This window comes from Xenopus laevis, chromosome 2L (genome assembly GCF_017654675.1).
Source record: "Xenopus laevis strain J_2021 chromosome 2L, Xenopus_laevis_v10.1, whole genome shotgun sequence".
Classification (NCBI taxonomy): Eukaryota; Metazoa; Chordata; class Amphibia; order Anura; family Pipidae; genus Xenopus; species Xenopus laevis.
Genome location: NC_054373.1, coordinates 30,548,743 through 30,565,144, shown reverse-complemented (window position 1 = coordinate 30,565,144; position 16,402 = coordinate 30,548,743). Strand labels below are relative to the sequence as shown.

The following is a 16,402-nucleotide window of genomic DNA, read 5'->3' as shown; positions in this document are numbered from 1 at the left end:
CTAGAAATTAATTTTATTGGGCTCATATTTTAATACATCGTAAATGTACTTTTTGGGCAGCACTGCAGCTGCTAATTCCCATGCAGGACATAAGCGATATTAGAGAGGGTGAGCGGGAGTGAAGCAGGGGGTTGCCAGAGAGTCCTGCCCTTTATCTTCATGTTTCCAGGAGGCCAGGCAGGAAGCAGAGGAGAAACCAGACGTTACTGATACTCTCACTCATTTCCCTACAGCAGGGGAACTCCTATTGACTTATCTTTCCATGATCCATCACTGCTCAGACCCCTATGTACCTTTCTAGCCAATGCAGCATTTTCCCTATATAGGCAAAATATATTGATGCAATGAAGCTAGCTTAATATATCCTCTCTATTCTCTCGTTCTGTTGCAGAATTTATATAACAATCTCCTGTATATACATGTTTATCCAGAGGGATTGGACAGTTTACAATGGGAGACATTGGGTAATGTTTGCTTTAGTAGACATTTAGCTGTACATGTATGAGAGCTGTTATCCGGAATGCTCGGGACTTGGGGGTTTCTTGTTAAGGGATCTTTCCGTAATTTGGATCTTCATGTCGTAAAGGACCACTAACATAAAAAAAATTTATTTTTCTACTTAACGAAAAAAAAACCAACAAGATACCTTTAACTTCGCAAAGTCTTTATTAAGAAATAACTTACCGATTCTCCACTTGCGCTCCTTTTCAGAAATGGCGATCCATCCTGCGGCGCTCAATTTCTCCTCCCTGCCTTCTATAGGAGATAGCCAGGGAGGAGAAATTGAGCACCACACGATGGATCGTCGCCCTGTCGCCGTTTCTGAAGAAGAGCGCAAGAATCGGTAAGTTATTTCTTAATAAAGATGTTAATGTTAAATGTTACTGGTCTTTTAAGTCTACTAAAAAATGAATCATGTAAATATTAAATAACCCCAATAGGCTGGTTTTGCTTCCAATAAGGATTAATTATATCTTAGTTTGGATCAAGTACAAGTTACTGTTGTTTTATTATAGAGAAAAAGAAAATAATGTTAAAACTTTTGGATTATTTGATTATAATGGAGTCTAAGGGAGACGGCCTTTCCGTAATTCGGAGCTTTGTGGATAGCAGGTTTCCAGATAACAGATCCCATGCCTGTACTATACTTCCAATGTGTTTCTATTAGGTAATCCAGTAGCAGGAGGTCTGCATGTACTATTTTATATGACAAAGAAACATTGGAAGGGTATCAGAAACACAAAAGACTCAATTTATATCATAAACTGCAAGCTGAAGATCTGTTGAATATAAAAAGCCAAATAACTCAAAAACCATAAATAATAATAAAAAAAAAAAAAGAAAACCAATTGCAAATTGTCTCAGAATATCACTCTCTACATCATACAAAAAGTTAACTCAAAAGGTGAACAACCCCTTTAACGGAAACACATATACCGTAAGGGGCAGATTAATCAAAGGTCGAAAGTGAATTTTCGAATGAAAAAACGTTGAATTTCGAAGTAATTTTTGGCTACTTCGATTCGAATTGAAAATACTTCGGATATTCGACCATTCGATAATCGAATTCAATGACCCTTGATAAATCTGCCCCTAAGGGTCAGGCCACACTGGGCATTTGGGGAGATTTGGTCACCTGGCGACTAATCGCCTCGTTTTTGCGGCAACCAATCTCCCCAAACGCCTTCCCTCACTCTGAGCCGGCTAAAATGAAAAAACGTTGGCGCTAATCACACGCGGCGATTCGTTTTCCGAAGTTTCCTCATGAGGCAATTTCGGAAAACGAACCGCCGTGTGTGATTAGTGCTGGCGTTTTTTTTCATTCTAGCCGGCGCAGATTCAGGGAAGGCGTATGGGGAGATTGGTCGCCACAAAAATTAGGCGATTAGTCGCCAGGCGACCAAATCTCCCCAAAACGCCCTGTGTGGACTTACCCTTAGTGTTGTGGCCTGTGCATATGTTTATAATTGAGTGGCTTAATTAGCAATATTGCTGAGGTGTCTGTGAGCTGGACATGTTGTTACACAAATAATCTCTGTGGATTTACACCACAATGAGTTTGCCTTCACAAGTGAGTCGGAAATGTAAGCGGAAAGAACAAGTATAACTGAATGGAGCCAGGTGCTTATATACACGGCTATATGTCATAAGGAGAAATGCCTCGGGTTCAGAAAGCAGAAACAAGGAACAGCAAGTCCTTCTATAACATGTGATGTTTCCACGATTTTAAATGGCTGCATTATTTGCTCAGGATGACATGCCTGACTGATATTCATTGTGATGCCAATCCTTCAAGGTAAACGCAGGGAAAATAAAACAGCTGCTAAATGAAAGAGTGTATAATGGGGCATATTTAACAACGGAAGAACAAATATTTTATCACAGTAGAGAGCACTAAAAATCCTGTTTATGGGAATAGATCTGTGGAGTTCTTATTCTTATATCTGTTTGCTCCTTGGTTAATATGCCCCCGTTGAGTTTCATTATAAACAGAACTTTGTATTTGGCGTCTTTTTTGCCGAAGGGCAAAGAAAGCACCCATGCATTTTTTTAATAGATACGTTTTATTGCATAAAACCAGAGAAAAAACTCCCATGCTCCATCTTCAAGCATATCACCCCCACTGTCCCCAATGAATTGGTCCCAGTACCTGAGCCTGAACTGCAGAACAGTGGGCATACAATGTTCATTTACACTGGTTTTTTTTTTTAATAATGCCAAAAGACTTTCACTAACTTCAGTGTAATAATTTAGTACAGGTATGGGATCCATTATACGGAAACCTGTTATCCAGAAAGCTCTGGATCCCATAGACCCCATTTTATCCAAATAATCCACATTTTTACAAATGATTTTCTTTTTCTCTGTAATAATAAAACATTAGCTTGTACTTGATCCAAACTAAGATATAATTAATCCTTATTGGAGGCAAAACCAGCCTATTGGGTTTATTCAATGTTTACATGATTTTCTAGTAGACTATGGGGCCGATTCACTAACTTCGAGTGAAGGATTCGAAGTAAAAAAACTTCGAATTTCGAAGTGTTTTTTGGGCTACTTCGACCATCGAATGGGCTACTTCGACCTTCGACTACGACTACAACTTCAAATCGAAGGATTCGAACTAAAAATCGTTCGACTATTCGACCATTCGATAGTCGAAGTACTGTCTCTTTAAGAAAAAACTTTGACCCCCTAGTTCACCATCTAAAAGCTACCGAACTCAATGTTAGCCTATGGGGAAGGTCCCCATAGGCTTTCCTAAGTTTTTTTGATCGAAGGATATTCCTTCGATTGTTGGATTTAAATCCTTCGAATCGTTCGATTCGAAGGATTTAATTGTTAGATCGAAGGAATATTCCTTCGATCGTACGATCGAACTATTTGCGCTAAAATCCTTCGACTTCGATATTCGAAGTCGAAGGATTTTAATTCCCAGTCGAATATCGAGGGTTAATTAACCCTCGATATTCGACCCTTGGTGAATCGGCTCCTTAAGGTATGAAGAGCCAAATAATGGAAAGATCTGTTATCCTGAAAACCACAGGTCCCAAACATTCTGAATAACAGGTCCTATATCTGTACAATCCAAAATGGTGTTCTGGAATGATACACAAAATGTATTAAGGTTTTGTGAATGTATCTACAGTTTAATTGCAATAATCCACTATTGTAAATTATAACAAATTTACATTTCTGAAACCTTTAAAGGGGTGGTTCACCTTTATGTTAACTTCTAGTATGGTGTAGCTAATTCTAAGCAACTTTTCAATTGGCCTTCATTTTATCTTCTTTATAATTTTAGAATAATTTGCCTTCTTCTTCTGACTCTTTCCAGCTTTCAAATGGTGGTCACTGACCTCATCTAAAATACAAATGCATCTACACATTTATTGTTATTGCTGCTTTTTATTACTCATCTTTCTATTCAGACCCTCTCCTATTCACATTCCAGTCTCTTATTCAAACCACTGCATGGTTGCTAGGATAATTTGAGACACCTATGACTAAGTGCCGGACGGTACGAAACGCGTAAGGTGGGCCATGTGGGGTCAGTATGTATCCAATTTTTAATATGAATTTGAATAAATAACTTATTTTTACTACTGAAATGCTTTGGGACATATATCTTTTCATATAAATCGTTTTGCATATGGACTGCCTGTGAACTGGGGCAAGTCCCTTAAGCTTCGTTATTGATCTACAGAAATCAGAAGTGGATCTCTGTATATTTCCTCGCAATTGAATTTGGATTCAAATTCCGACTAGGATTCGGTATCTGTCCAAAGCCAAGAATTGTGAATTTGGTACATCCCTATAACAGAGCAGACGTTTGAGTGTTTGAGGAATGAGAATTAATAAATTTATATCTCATTTGTTATGAAACCATTCCACTATGAGCCTTTCCATGCTCCAGAAATATCCCAGATTATCATCAGCTGAGAAAATTCACTTCTTATACGATAAATGAAACATTTCATGCCCTAAAAAGGTAATAGCATGAATCTGGGCAACACAGCGCTAATTACTTTGGTACATTTTTGTGATGTGATAACGTCTGCCAGTCCGGGTTGAGTGTGTATAGTCTGGCTGCCTCTCTATGGATTGTGCATACCTTGAGCATGACCCCGCCTGAGCTGAAGGAACATAACACACAGGCATTTGGAATTTTATTTCTCTCATTGTTTTAAATACCAATAACCAGTAAACGCAAACAAAAGTACAGCACCAGGTTACAAAAATGACAAGTTGACAAGGACACATATTTATTAGGGATGCACCGAATCCAGGATTCGGCTCGGGATTTGGCCTTTTTCCGCAGGATTCGGATTCAGCTGAATCCTTCTGCCCCGTGAACCAAATCCTAATTTGCATATGCAAATTAGGGACGGGGAGGGAAGTCACGTGACTTTGTCACAATACAAGGAAGTAAAAATGTTTTCCCCTTCCCATCCCTAATTTGCATTTGCAAATTCGGATTTAGTTTGATATGTGGCCAAATCTTTTGCGAAGGATTCGGGGCTTCTGCCGAATCCAAAATAGTGGATTCGGTGCATCCCTAATATTTATACAGTATATTGCAATATTTTAAGGGTGTTTATTTGACTTCCTCAGCTTAGGACATGACATATGTAGCATTTTTGATTGTTCCGGAGCGAGTGCTTCGGTTGATATGCCATTGCCCTTTCAGATGCGGATAGCTTGGGGATTGTTCACTTTCCTCATTTCCCAGTGTCCCAGTATCACTGTGCCAGCTACTACTGCAAGCAATGTGTTTCCTTGTCAGCTGAATGGGATAAAGGGGATACAGGCCCATAAAGATTTTTTAACCACTCAGATTTTCCCTGAAACAGTCAAAACAACAAGGGGCAAATTAACTAAAATTCTATATTGAGGCCAGATTTCCCATTTCATTTTTTTTCATAATAATGCTAGTAATTGAGAAAAAATGCTATCAAGTTTGATTTAACTTGAATTTGAAAACTGATAAAATGAGCCTCTTACTGTAGCTTTAGGGATTTGGGTAGACTTACCCTGGCCCAAAAAGATATCAACTTTTATATACAGGTATAAAAGCTATTATTACTATTCCAGAATCCTTAATGGACAAGGGATATTTCTGTTATTTTGATCTCCACACCTTAAGGGCTCTTACTCACTTGCGTTCTGACCTGCGCTCCCCTGCGTTCCGTTTTTTGGCGTTCAGCCGCAGGGGAGCGCAGGAATAGACGCATGTCATTATTTCAAATGGGACTGTACTCACTCAGGCGCGTGTAGGCGCCGAACGCAGGTTGAAACGCAACATGCTGCATTTTTCCTGCGTTCGGCGCCTACATGCGCCTGAGTGAGTACAGCCCCATTTGAAATAATGACATGTGTCTATTCCTGCGGAGCGCAGGTCAGAACGCAAGTGAGTAAGAGCCCTAAGGGTCTGGCCACACGAGCAGATTCGGGGAGATTAGTCGCCCCAGCGACAAATCTCCTCTTCTTCGGGGTGACAATCTCCCCTAACTGCCTTCCCCCTGCCCTCCGCCGGCTAAAATGAAAATCGCCTGGGGGAAGGCACATGAAGTGCTTCGTTTTCCAAAGTCACCGAAGTTGCCTCACGAGGCAAATTCCGAAGTAGCCCCGAAGAAGAGGAGATTTGTTGCTGGGGCGACTAATCTCCCCGAATCTGCTTGTGTGGCCAGACCCTTAGTCTGCTAAAAAATAATTTAAACATTTAATAAACCCAATAGGATTGTTTTGCCACCAATATGGATTCATGCAGTTTAGTTACGATCAAGTACAGGTATGGTATACATTTTCTGGAAACCCGTTATCTAGAATGCTCCGAATCACCGAAAGGCCGTCTCCATTTTATCCAAATGATCCAAATTTTTAAAAATGATTTCTTTTTCTCTAATAAAACAGTACTTTGTACTTGATCCAAACTAAGATAAAATTAATCCTTACCGGAAGCAAAACCAGCCTATTGAGTTTATTTAATGTTTACACGATTTTCTAATAGATGTAAATTATGAAGAGCCATATTACAGAAAGATCTGTTATCCGGAAACCCCAAGGTCCTGAGCATTCTGGATAACAGGTCCCATAACTGTACAAGGTACTGTTTTACTATTACAACGGAAATCATTTTTAAACATTAGACTTATTTGCTTAATATGCACTGTGTGGGAGATGCCATTCCCATATTTCAAAACTTTCTGGATAACAGGGTTCCTGATCAGGGATCCCATTTATATATAATTAGTTATCCAACGGAAAGCTTTCTATGTGTAGCCTCTCAAAACAAAAATGTCTCCCACCACTCATTTGTTTAATCAGTGTACAGTAGCTAGATGAAACTTGCAGAAGCAGTGTCGTACTGGGGTGCCGGTATTTTACCGGCCCAGCCGGTAAACATGATGCTTGATGCCAATGTTATTAATAGGAAAAAATGGCAAGAATATAGGAAGCCCGGTATTTTTTTCCAGAAAAGGTGGCAAACCTAGGGCCCACTGAGGCCAATCACAAGCACCAGTTCCTCCAAACACCATGCCTCTCCACCCCGCCATATAATGGAAACTGCACTTACTCCTTGTGGCCGTGATTGGGGTGTTGGTGGTGGGGGCCTTGGGGCCCACCAGGATTTTTCCCAGTGTCCCACCAGTCCAGTCTGACCCTGCTAGAAGACTATAATTCCCTACAAGCCTGAGTGTAGTGAGAATATTGTTCAGCAGATCTCTTCCTTCTTTGGGCAATGGCTTCTTACCTTTTTCCTGCATGGCATAATCATCTATCAGCGTGTGTGCCTGCATAGAAGCTGCAAAATAAACATTTAGAAGTCAGAGATGCAGAGATTATGTGTGACATGAAGTTCAAGATCTGTAGCCATTTTTGCCAGTTTGTGTATTTAGAGTATGGGGAAAAACAGTGATGTCATGAGATTCAGGTATTCAGCCTCAGGCAGGCAGGTGTGGCATTATGGTGAGCTGCAACTCTCTGCTGTATCACCATTTTAATGAGTAAATGTTTCGTTTGATAATGTATGGCCAACACACAAGCCTTCCCATTGAATGGGTCCAATCTATGTTACCCAGGAATTATGACTTCTAATCGGAAAGTTAGCATACAGTAAGTCGCTATAAATACAATGTAACACCGCCTTCACAAACAGTTGAAAAAAAAGAAACCTGGAGACCTGGGCAAATTTTCTGGGGTATGTGCTTCAGGATATCAGTGAATGAGATGTCACAGTGCAACGCTATCCCCCACCTCTGATTATATATAGTGAATAAAGTACCCCCTATTGTAAAATATAAGCATATTGTAAGTTACAGAGGAGCTTCATAATCATATAAAAACATGAGGCCGAAGGCCCAGTGCTTTTATACAGGTCATAAAACTCCAAGGTTACTTCTAATGTCCTCGTATTTGCAACCCTGGTACTTTTTTTTATGATAACACACAAGTTTCAGTGAGTCATGTGACAGAAATGACATCACCAAACTCCGACTATATCCAATGACATCAATAAGCACCATTTATAAACATCTAATTTACAGGATATTTATGGCTCTTGTGTATTATACAGTGTCAGACTGGGACACCAGGGGCCCACCAAAAAAACTTGGACCAGGGGCCCACCAAAAGTTTTTAGACCAGAAATAACTACCAATTACTTTCTATTTTTTATGTGTGATTGTTTTTCTAAAGTAGCGCTAGGAGGGGGGTCGCCGACCCTGTAAACTGTTCTAAATTGATACATTTAGTTGATACATTTCTTATCTTTGTCCCTGCTGAGCAGAATCTCTGGGTTTCATTACAGGCAGCTGTTAGAATTGATACAATAGTTGCTAATACTCCAGAGATGCTGCTGAGAAATGGATCAACTAAATGGTGCAAAATTGTAACACTTTAGAGTCTGTGCCTGAAGTAATTGAAAAAAAGTCTTTATTTCTGGGGAACAATCTGAAAATAACTGAACTGAAAAAAAGTGTTTGGAAGGTGAACAACCCCCTTAATGGACTCCATCGGTTGGCCTTCCTGTATTTCAGAGCTTTCTGGATAACAGATTTCAGGGTAATGGGATCCCATACCTGCATATGGTTTCTGGGAGCCTGATTCATCTACTGTATAAGGTCACTGTTTGCATTTGTTCACTTTAAGTTAAAAGTTAAATGGGGATAAATCAGGGTAAAATCTGTATGCGCTGTGACACAAGAAAATGACCCGTAATGTGAACCAGCCTCTTGTACAGGGAAAAAACTAAAGTTAAATGCTCATTCTTCTCTTGCCAGACGGCCACACATGTGCAACCCATCTTACAGATCCTGCCCTTATTTAACAGAGCTTAGCGCATTAATAAATATGTTGCCCAGATGTCCCCGAGTGACACAGATTGACACACAAGTCCGTAAAAACCATACGTGATTTGAGGTTTATCATGAGTACAAAGGCATCAAGTGTCACTAAATTAATTTAAATTTACTTAAAGGGGACATAAAGTTCTTTACATGTGCTCTTAGCTCATTCATGAGCACTTTTGCAAGTTATGGTCACAAAAGCTGGGGCCGAAGGCAAATGTACAGTGTGGGACCCCATATTCAAGCCATTAGGGGGGAGAGCAGAGCACACAGAGTATTAGGCTCAGTAAGGCATGCATGATGCAGAGGCAAAGCCACAAACACACATACAGTAGCAAACACACACAATGTCACATGCTGTTACACATTAGCTAGGTACGTTGGAAGAGGCCTTCAGCTATAAGGTACTAAAGAAAATACTGGGGGTTATTTACAGCAAAGAAGGCAGTGTGCTGAGTGTAATAATGGCTAAAGTCTGACTTTTTTTTAAGATGCTTTTTTCTGTTGCTGCAATGCCGCATGCCTCTGCTTTATTTCGGACTGCAGAGACCTGCAGTTACCTCCTTGAATAAAGCACCACCAGAGCTGTAAATTCATCTTCTGGATATACAAAATAGGGGGCTGCCACCTGGCAGGTATTTGACCGGCCTGGCTGGTAAACATGATGGTTGATCCCAAATGTTATTAAAAGGTAAAAAAGATAAATATATAGGAAGGCTTGTATTTTTTTCCAGAAAAGGTGACAAGCCTAGGAACGACAGAGGACAAAGGCCTCTATTTCAATGTGTTTCACAGGGAGGCATAAAACCCATGGGGGCAAATTTACTTACCTTCGAAGTTACGCCAGCGTTGGCTTCGCCGCACTTTGCCAGGTGTATATTCGCCAGGGCTGTGCAAAATCATGAAGATCTGAAGTTACCGATCGTTTGCGAAGTTGCGCTAGCAATGTTACGATCAGCAGTTCGAAGTTACGCTAATGATGGCAAATTTGCATACGGCATGCAGTACAATGGCCGTATATGCAGCAGCAAACACAAAAACTACACAAGGCCAGGGAACCTTAATAAATGTGTTCTAATGTCCTACACATGTGCCCACTGTATAGTTTAGGTGCCATAAGTTAGGAAATGTAGGGGGGAAGGAGGGTACCCTAAAAAAATGTTTCGATCTTTTTCAGCCTATCACCCTATAAAAAGTAAAAGACGCCAGTGTTTTTTTGGGAAAAAAATTTCAACTTTTTTTGGAGCAATCCTATCTACTCTATTGCACTTCACCTGGTCTGAGGTGGCGAAGTTACGTCTGGCGCAAGAGGTAACGTTCATGAAAACCTGCAACTTAGTGAATTATCGTAGTAACGTCCCTCTTCATTCAGGAGTTGGGTGTCAGATGAATGATCCAATATATCTTATAGGGGGCTCCTTTTGCTAGAAGATGTATTAGAGCTCACTCTATTAAAATCACCAGACATCCTGTCTCTCTACATGCAGAATTTGTGCAAAAGGCAGTTGTTTTTTTAGATTTTGTTTGCATTTGAATCAGTTATTTGACCGAACTCTAATGCATCTGCTAGGCAAGGAAGCCCCCCCATAAGATATATTGGATCATTCATCTGACCCCCAACTGCTGCATGAAGACAGAATGAAGAGAAACATGCTGAGAGAGAAATAGTGAAGATAAACTTGATTATTTCAGAAACAATGCAGGATTTTTAATTGATTGTATTTAGAAACTGTCTTACTTCATTATAAGGAAGCTTATATTAAATATTAATTTTCGTGATAGTTCCCCTTTATCTAGGACGTTGTGGGTCCCACTTTCCTTCCTGGGTCCCCCTGCAGCCACATGGTCTGCTTCCTCTATAGTTACACCCCTGGTAGACTTAAAAGAGAACTAAAGGTATAATCAAAATATCAGCACCCCCCTCCCCTTGAATATAATCACTTACCTGATACCCCTGGCCATTGTGCCTATTCACTATAAATGGCCCAGTCCCGGCATATTTCTGTAGAGGCTCCTAATCGGCATCTTCATCAACTTCTTCTGACTTTTCATTGCTCGGATCTGGTCGCATATGCAGTATAGTGCAAAGATGAACTCAAATGTAGAAAGCTGGAATATTAACTCACATGCGCCTGCCCCAAAAAGAAAAGAAGACAGAATATTGAGGTGAATAAGCTTTAAAGGGGACCCGTCACCCAAAAAAATTATTCATAATCCTATTTTATCACATCCGTCAAGCAAAATTAACTTTAATTACACTTTTATAAATTATTTGAATCTTGTCACCTCCAGTCTGGGAATTCATAATTACAGCAAGCAGGCAGGAGCCATTTTGTGAACTCTATTATTAAGACAAGTTTTGTATCATCTCAGAATCTTGTTTGTGCACCAGAATGGGGGACCCGATGTCCATCCCCATGCCCTGGCTACACAATTAAATGGTGAAGAGAACGGGGGAATGTGGGGAGTACAGCGATATCTAGGAAGTGATGAATGGAAAGTGAAAGTAATTGTCTGTCCCACCTCTATGCCCAGCTGAGATGTTTAAATGAGATTTACAACAGTTATGAAACCTTTAATAAAAAATAGAAATTGGATTTCATGTTTAATATGAAAAGGACTTATATTATACAGCTTTTTGTGTCTGGGTGACAGGTCCACTTTAACAGAAAGTTTTCTGGTGCAATGGCCAAAGATATCAGGTAAGCAGTTATTATTATTACTGGGGGTGTCTAATCCCCTCAGTGATTATACTATATTCATATACGTCATATATTTATATTCTAATTTAAATTTAACAATGGTCTTTTCTATCATCTGCTCTTAAACAAGCTACCTCACTTATTTTCTTAAGGATTTCATCCTTGGCCAGAGCTGAAAGAATTGTGCAAGCCTGGTAGTGTACAGAGACAGGTCAAAGAAAGAGCAACATGACGGGGTGAGGGAACTGGTGCCAGTATATGTGTGAGTAGCTGCTCAGGGTGGCCCAGCCTTCCTAGCTCTTTCCGGAGTGTGGGTCCAACACTTGGTCATAGAGATCCAGCCCTGGTTAGGGTTTGAGAGTGAGAGTATCAAGTCCATGTTTGAGTTCCCACAATTGAAGGGGTGTTAGAGAGCTGTGTTAGAGAGCTGTACTGGAGGAAAGCAGCCTTCAGCTGTAGGCACTGCCCCAATATTCAGGGAGACAGAGTGACTGATATGTAATTTTTCATTATATTCACCATCTGCATATTCTGTTATCCCCTGCCTAAAGGGAGAATTTCTGTACCCAGCTTGCAATGGGGTTCAGATAAATCAAATGGAATGTTTTTTGCATAATGAAATATAATTCTGAGCACCTTTTCAATATACATTCTCTCCACTGCTGGTTCTGACTCAACAAAACAACGTAGTATAAGCAAGTGAGCTAATTAACAGACAGAAGTGAAAGTGGAAATTTGGGGGCAAATTTACTTATGGTCGAATATCGAGGGTTAATTAACCCTCGATATTCGACTGTCGAAGTTAAATCCTTCGACTTCGAATATCGAAGTCGAAGGATTTAGCGATTAGCGATTTAGAGATTCGAAGGATTTTAATCCATCGATCTAACGATTTTTGTTCAACCAAAAAAAGATAGCTAAGCCTATGGGGACCTTCCCCATAGGCTAACATTGACTTTGGTAGCTTTTAGGTGGCGAACTAGGGGGTCGAAGTTTTTTTTTTAAAGAGACAGTACTTCGACTATCGAATGGTCGAAAAATCGAACGATTTTTAGTTCGAATCGTTCGATTCGTAGTCGAAGGTCGAAGTAGCCCATTCGATGGTCGAAGTAGCCAAAAAACATTCGAAATTCAAAGTTTTTTTTTCCTCTATTCCTTCACTCGAGCTAAGTAAATGGGCCCCTGAGTGTAGTTTCAACAAAAATTAAGATTTCCCTCAACATCACCAATCTACTAAAAGGAGAATACACCAAGTTTTGGAGAATTAACTTTGCGGTGGTGAAAATTCTCTTTGCATTGGAGTAAATGAATCTATCTTCTCCAGGTGAACTTTCTACAGTGAAAATTCTCCAATTAAAAAGAGAACAAGAGTGTATTTTTGCCAGGTTCAGGCTGGCGAACTTCCATTATAAAGAGCAGCCACTTTTAAATCTCCATCATACATTGTCCTTTTAATGCTTATTTTCTCCATGGTGAAAATTCTTTAGAGAATTTTCCCTACTACTATTGTATGGGGAAATAAACTGGCAATTTTTCACAGAGAATTGACAGCAGGAGAAAATTCACCACATTTCTCTTAAAAAAAAGTGAATTTACGATTTATAGTAAATATGAAATATGTTGCAAAAATATACCTGGCAAAGTGTTTAGTAAATGTGCCCCATTGTTGGAATTGGAGTCTTGCCTAGAGTAAAGTGTGTTTCCACGTTTTTAGTAATGGCAGTGCAAAGCATAGCGGTATATGGTTTGAATATATGCAAAACTTGGGGGGCATTTCTTTTCTTCCTATATCATTTGTATCTTCTTATATCGATCATGAAACCTTTAAAGAAGATCAGTCAGGACAAAAAGATTATTTTGGAAATACATATACATGTTAAATGTATATGTAAATGTTATGTAAATGTATATATAATAATTGTGATATCGCTCAATCCCATATAATGTGACCCATGGACCTCATTATGAAAACATTATGGACTACATTCCGTTTAGAGTTAATGCAGTATATGTTCTTTGCAGGACTTTATTTGAGGTCTGTACTGAACAATTCTAGTTCCTTTAGACTTATCGCTATTAGATAATGTATTTCAATACCTGGATTGCTGAAACCCCTCATTAAATGGGTTGCTGCTAAAAAAATGGGCATTTTCTGCTGAGACTTTGCGTCGGGTTTTTGGCACAAGCGTATACGGAGACGAGGGGGATCAACACCAGTTGAACTGTCAGAGCTGTTCAGAAGAGGAAAAAGGAAATGTGTTAAAAGATAAATGATTTCAAACCAGCCAAAACCAGAACAAATATTCCATACCAGGAACTTGTGGGTAAAGCATCTGCTGAGCAGCATTTGGTTGGGAGCACTGCAGTTAACCCCTTCAGCCTCTGTTGCAATGTCGTGACTAGTGAAGCCGTGAAAAGCATTCTCTTGTCAACACGTCACTCCTTTTCTTAGTACATGTAGAGTTGTATTACCCACATGCCTGAAGTTGCCTCACGAGGAAACGTCTGGCGAATTCGGAAAGCCGAAGTGATCCGAGTGCCATCCCATTCTAGCCGACAAAAAGGCATTTAGGGGAGATTATTCGCCCGAAGAAGAGGCTGGGCGACTAATCTCCCCCAGTAGCCATGTCTGCCACCACCCTTAAAAAGCAAACCTGTCAGACATGGCAATTAGTTGTATTTGTGAGCCTTTTTGCTGCTCAATTCCTTGTATTAACTACCACTGTTGAGCCAATAGCCCATTTCTTGCTCTTGAGCTTCCAGTTACTAGCAACTGAAGGGTTACTGCAAGAAAGTGTTACTCTTTCAAATTAAAGTGGTTGTTCACATTTAAATTAACTTTTTAGTATGATGTTGTAGAGGCTGATATTCTGAGACAATTTTCAGATGATTATCATTTTTTATTATTTGTGGTGTTTGAGTTTTTTATTCAGTAGCTCTCCAGTTTGCAATTTCAGCAATCTGGTTGCTAGGTTCCAAATTATCCTAACAGCCATGCATTGATTTAAATTAGAGACTGGGATATGAATAAGGGCTTAACTCCACCGTGTGACGTCTTCAGATCTGACGCGCTTTGTGAAAATGCATGCGACAAGATGGATGCGCCGAATATAATGTAATAGAAATATCGCACCTACAAACTGCATGCATCCGACACGACGGTCGGATGAAGACACAACATGCAGCGTTCGCATCCAACAGACGTGTCGGATGCATGCAGTTTGTAGGTGTGATATTTCTATTACTTACATTATATTCGGCGCATAATCTTTTCGCATGCACTTCCTCTCAGCATGTCGGATCTGAAGACATCGCGCTGTTAAATTCAGCCCTAAGAGAGGGCCTGAATAGAAAGATGAGTAATGAAAAAGTAGCAATAACAATACATTTGTAGCCTTACAGATAATTTGTTTTTTTTAGATGGGGTCAGTGACCCCTTTTTGAAAGCTGGAAAGTAATAAGAAGAAGGCAAATAATTCAAAATCTCTAAAAAAGAAAAAATGAAGGTCAATTGAAACGTTGCTTAGAACTGGCCATTCTATAACACACTAAACCCCTGTTAACTGTTACGGCCCCATAAACGGGGCGATAAAAGCTGCAGACAGACCTAGTCGGCAGCTTATTGGCCCATGTGTGAGGCCATCCGACTGGCTTCCCCGATCGATATCTGACCAAAGTCGGAAAGATCTCGATCGGGCAGGTTAAAAAATCCAGTCGGATCGCGACCGCATATGTGCATCTATGCGGTCCCACTATCTGACCGCCGTATAGGATCAATTCTGATCCGATTGTTGGGCCCACTTCAATGTGGGCATATCGGGGAGAGATCCTCTCATTTGGTGACATTGCTAAACGAGCGGATCTCTATGGCCACCTTTATACCTGCTATCCCACAATTACAGTTCCTTCACATGGGTATTATCTACCCTTCTGCAGGTGCTGCTGCTGTTATACTAGAGATTTATGTGTGCTTCATATTTATAATCCTATTTTTCCTTGCTTTAGTATGGGGTATGGATCCCAGAACAGTCACTGCTGCTTCCACCCTCTTGGCTCTGATAGTAGGAGTGAATAATGACCCATCAAGTCAATAGGACATACCTTCCTACTGTACATTCCCAGCTGAAAAATCTGAGCATTTACAGCCGCACCTACAATATGTCCTTGTTACACCCAAATCCATTTGTAACCCCCTCACACCTATAATTGGTATCCACACCCCATGTCAGGTGTTAGAATGATTCCCAGCTGAGACCATGTAAATCCAATGCCTGAGCTGCTGATTACCTCACTAATTATTTGGCCAGGACGGGCCCATTGCTGGCCAAGAACAGTATTTGAGAATGGGAGATGTCTGCTGAGATTAGAACTTTACTTTAGACTTTCCCATGTCTTTATCTAGGCACAAATCTCCCCTCAAGTAATCACAACATTAGTTTCCTTTTGTATAGCATCTATTTTAGTGGTTCCTATTGGATGCAAGCCTGGTAGTTAAAATAACCTGTTAGTTAGATGTTTTGTGGCTTAAAGGGGTGGTTCAGCTTTAGCTTTTAGTATGTTATAGTAAGTTCTTTTCAATTGGTCTTCATTATTTATTCTTTATAGTTTTTTTAATTCTTCACCATTTTCTTCTGGCTCTTTCTATCTTTCAAATGGGGGTCACTGACCCCATCTAAAAACACATTTATTGTTATTGCTACTTTTTATTACTTATCTTTATATTAATTCATTCTCCTATTCATATTCCGGTATGGGAATATGTACATGAAGAGAACGGCCTAGTTAAGTAAAATAATTTTATCAGACTTGCACTAGATTCTGTGCACGGTTTTATTCACAGCTTTTCTTGTT

At 40.0% G+C, this 16,402-nt stretch overlaps 1 protein-coding gene and 1 long non-coding RNA gene across 5 annotated transcripts in view; one reads left to right on the top strand and one right to left on the bottom strand.

The window, feature by feature from the left end:
- specc1.L (sperm antigen with calponin homology and coiled-coil domains 1 L homeolog) overlaps positions 1–16,402 on the top strand; it is a 223,348-nt gene that overhangs the window by 47,323 nt on the left and 159,623 nt on the right. The window lies entirely within an intron of this gene.
- LOC108707938 lies at positions 4,997–15,743 on the bottom strand. Its single transcript, XR_001934350.2, has 5 exons — positions 15,653–15,743; positions 13,649–13,782; positions 10,795–10,981; positions 7,256–7,306; positions 4,997–5,287 (listed from the first exon to the last, which is right to left on the bottom strand). It is a non-coding gene; the product is annotated as an uncharacterized LOC108707938 (long non-coding RNA).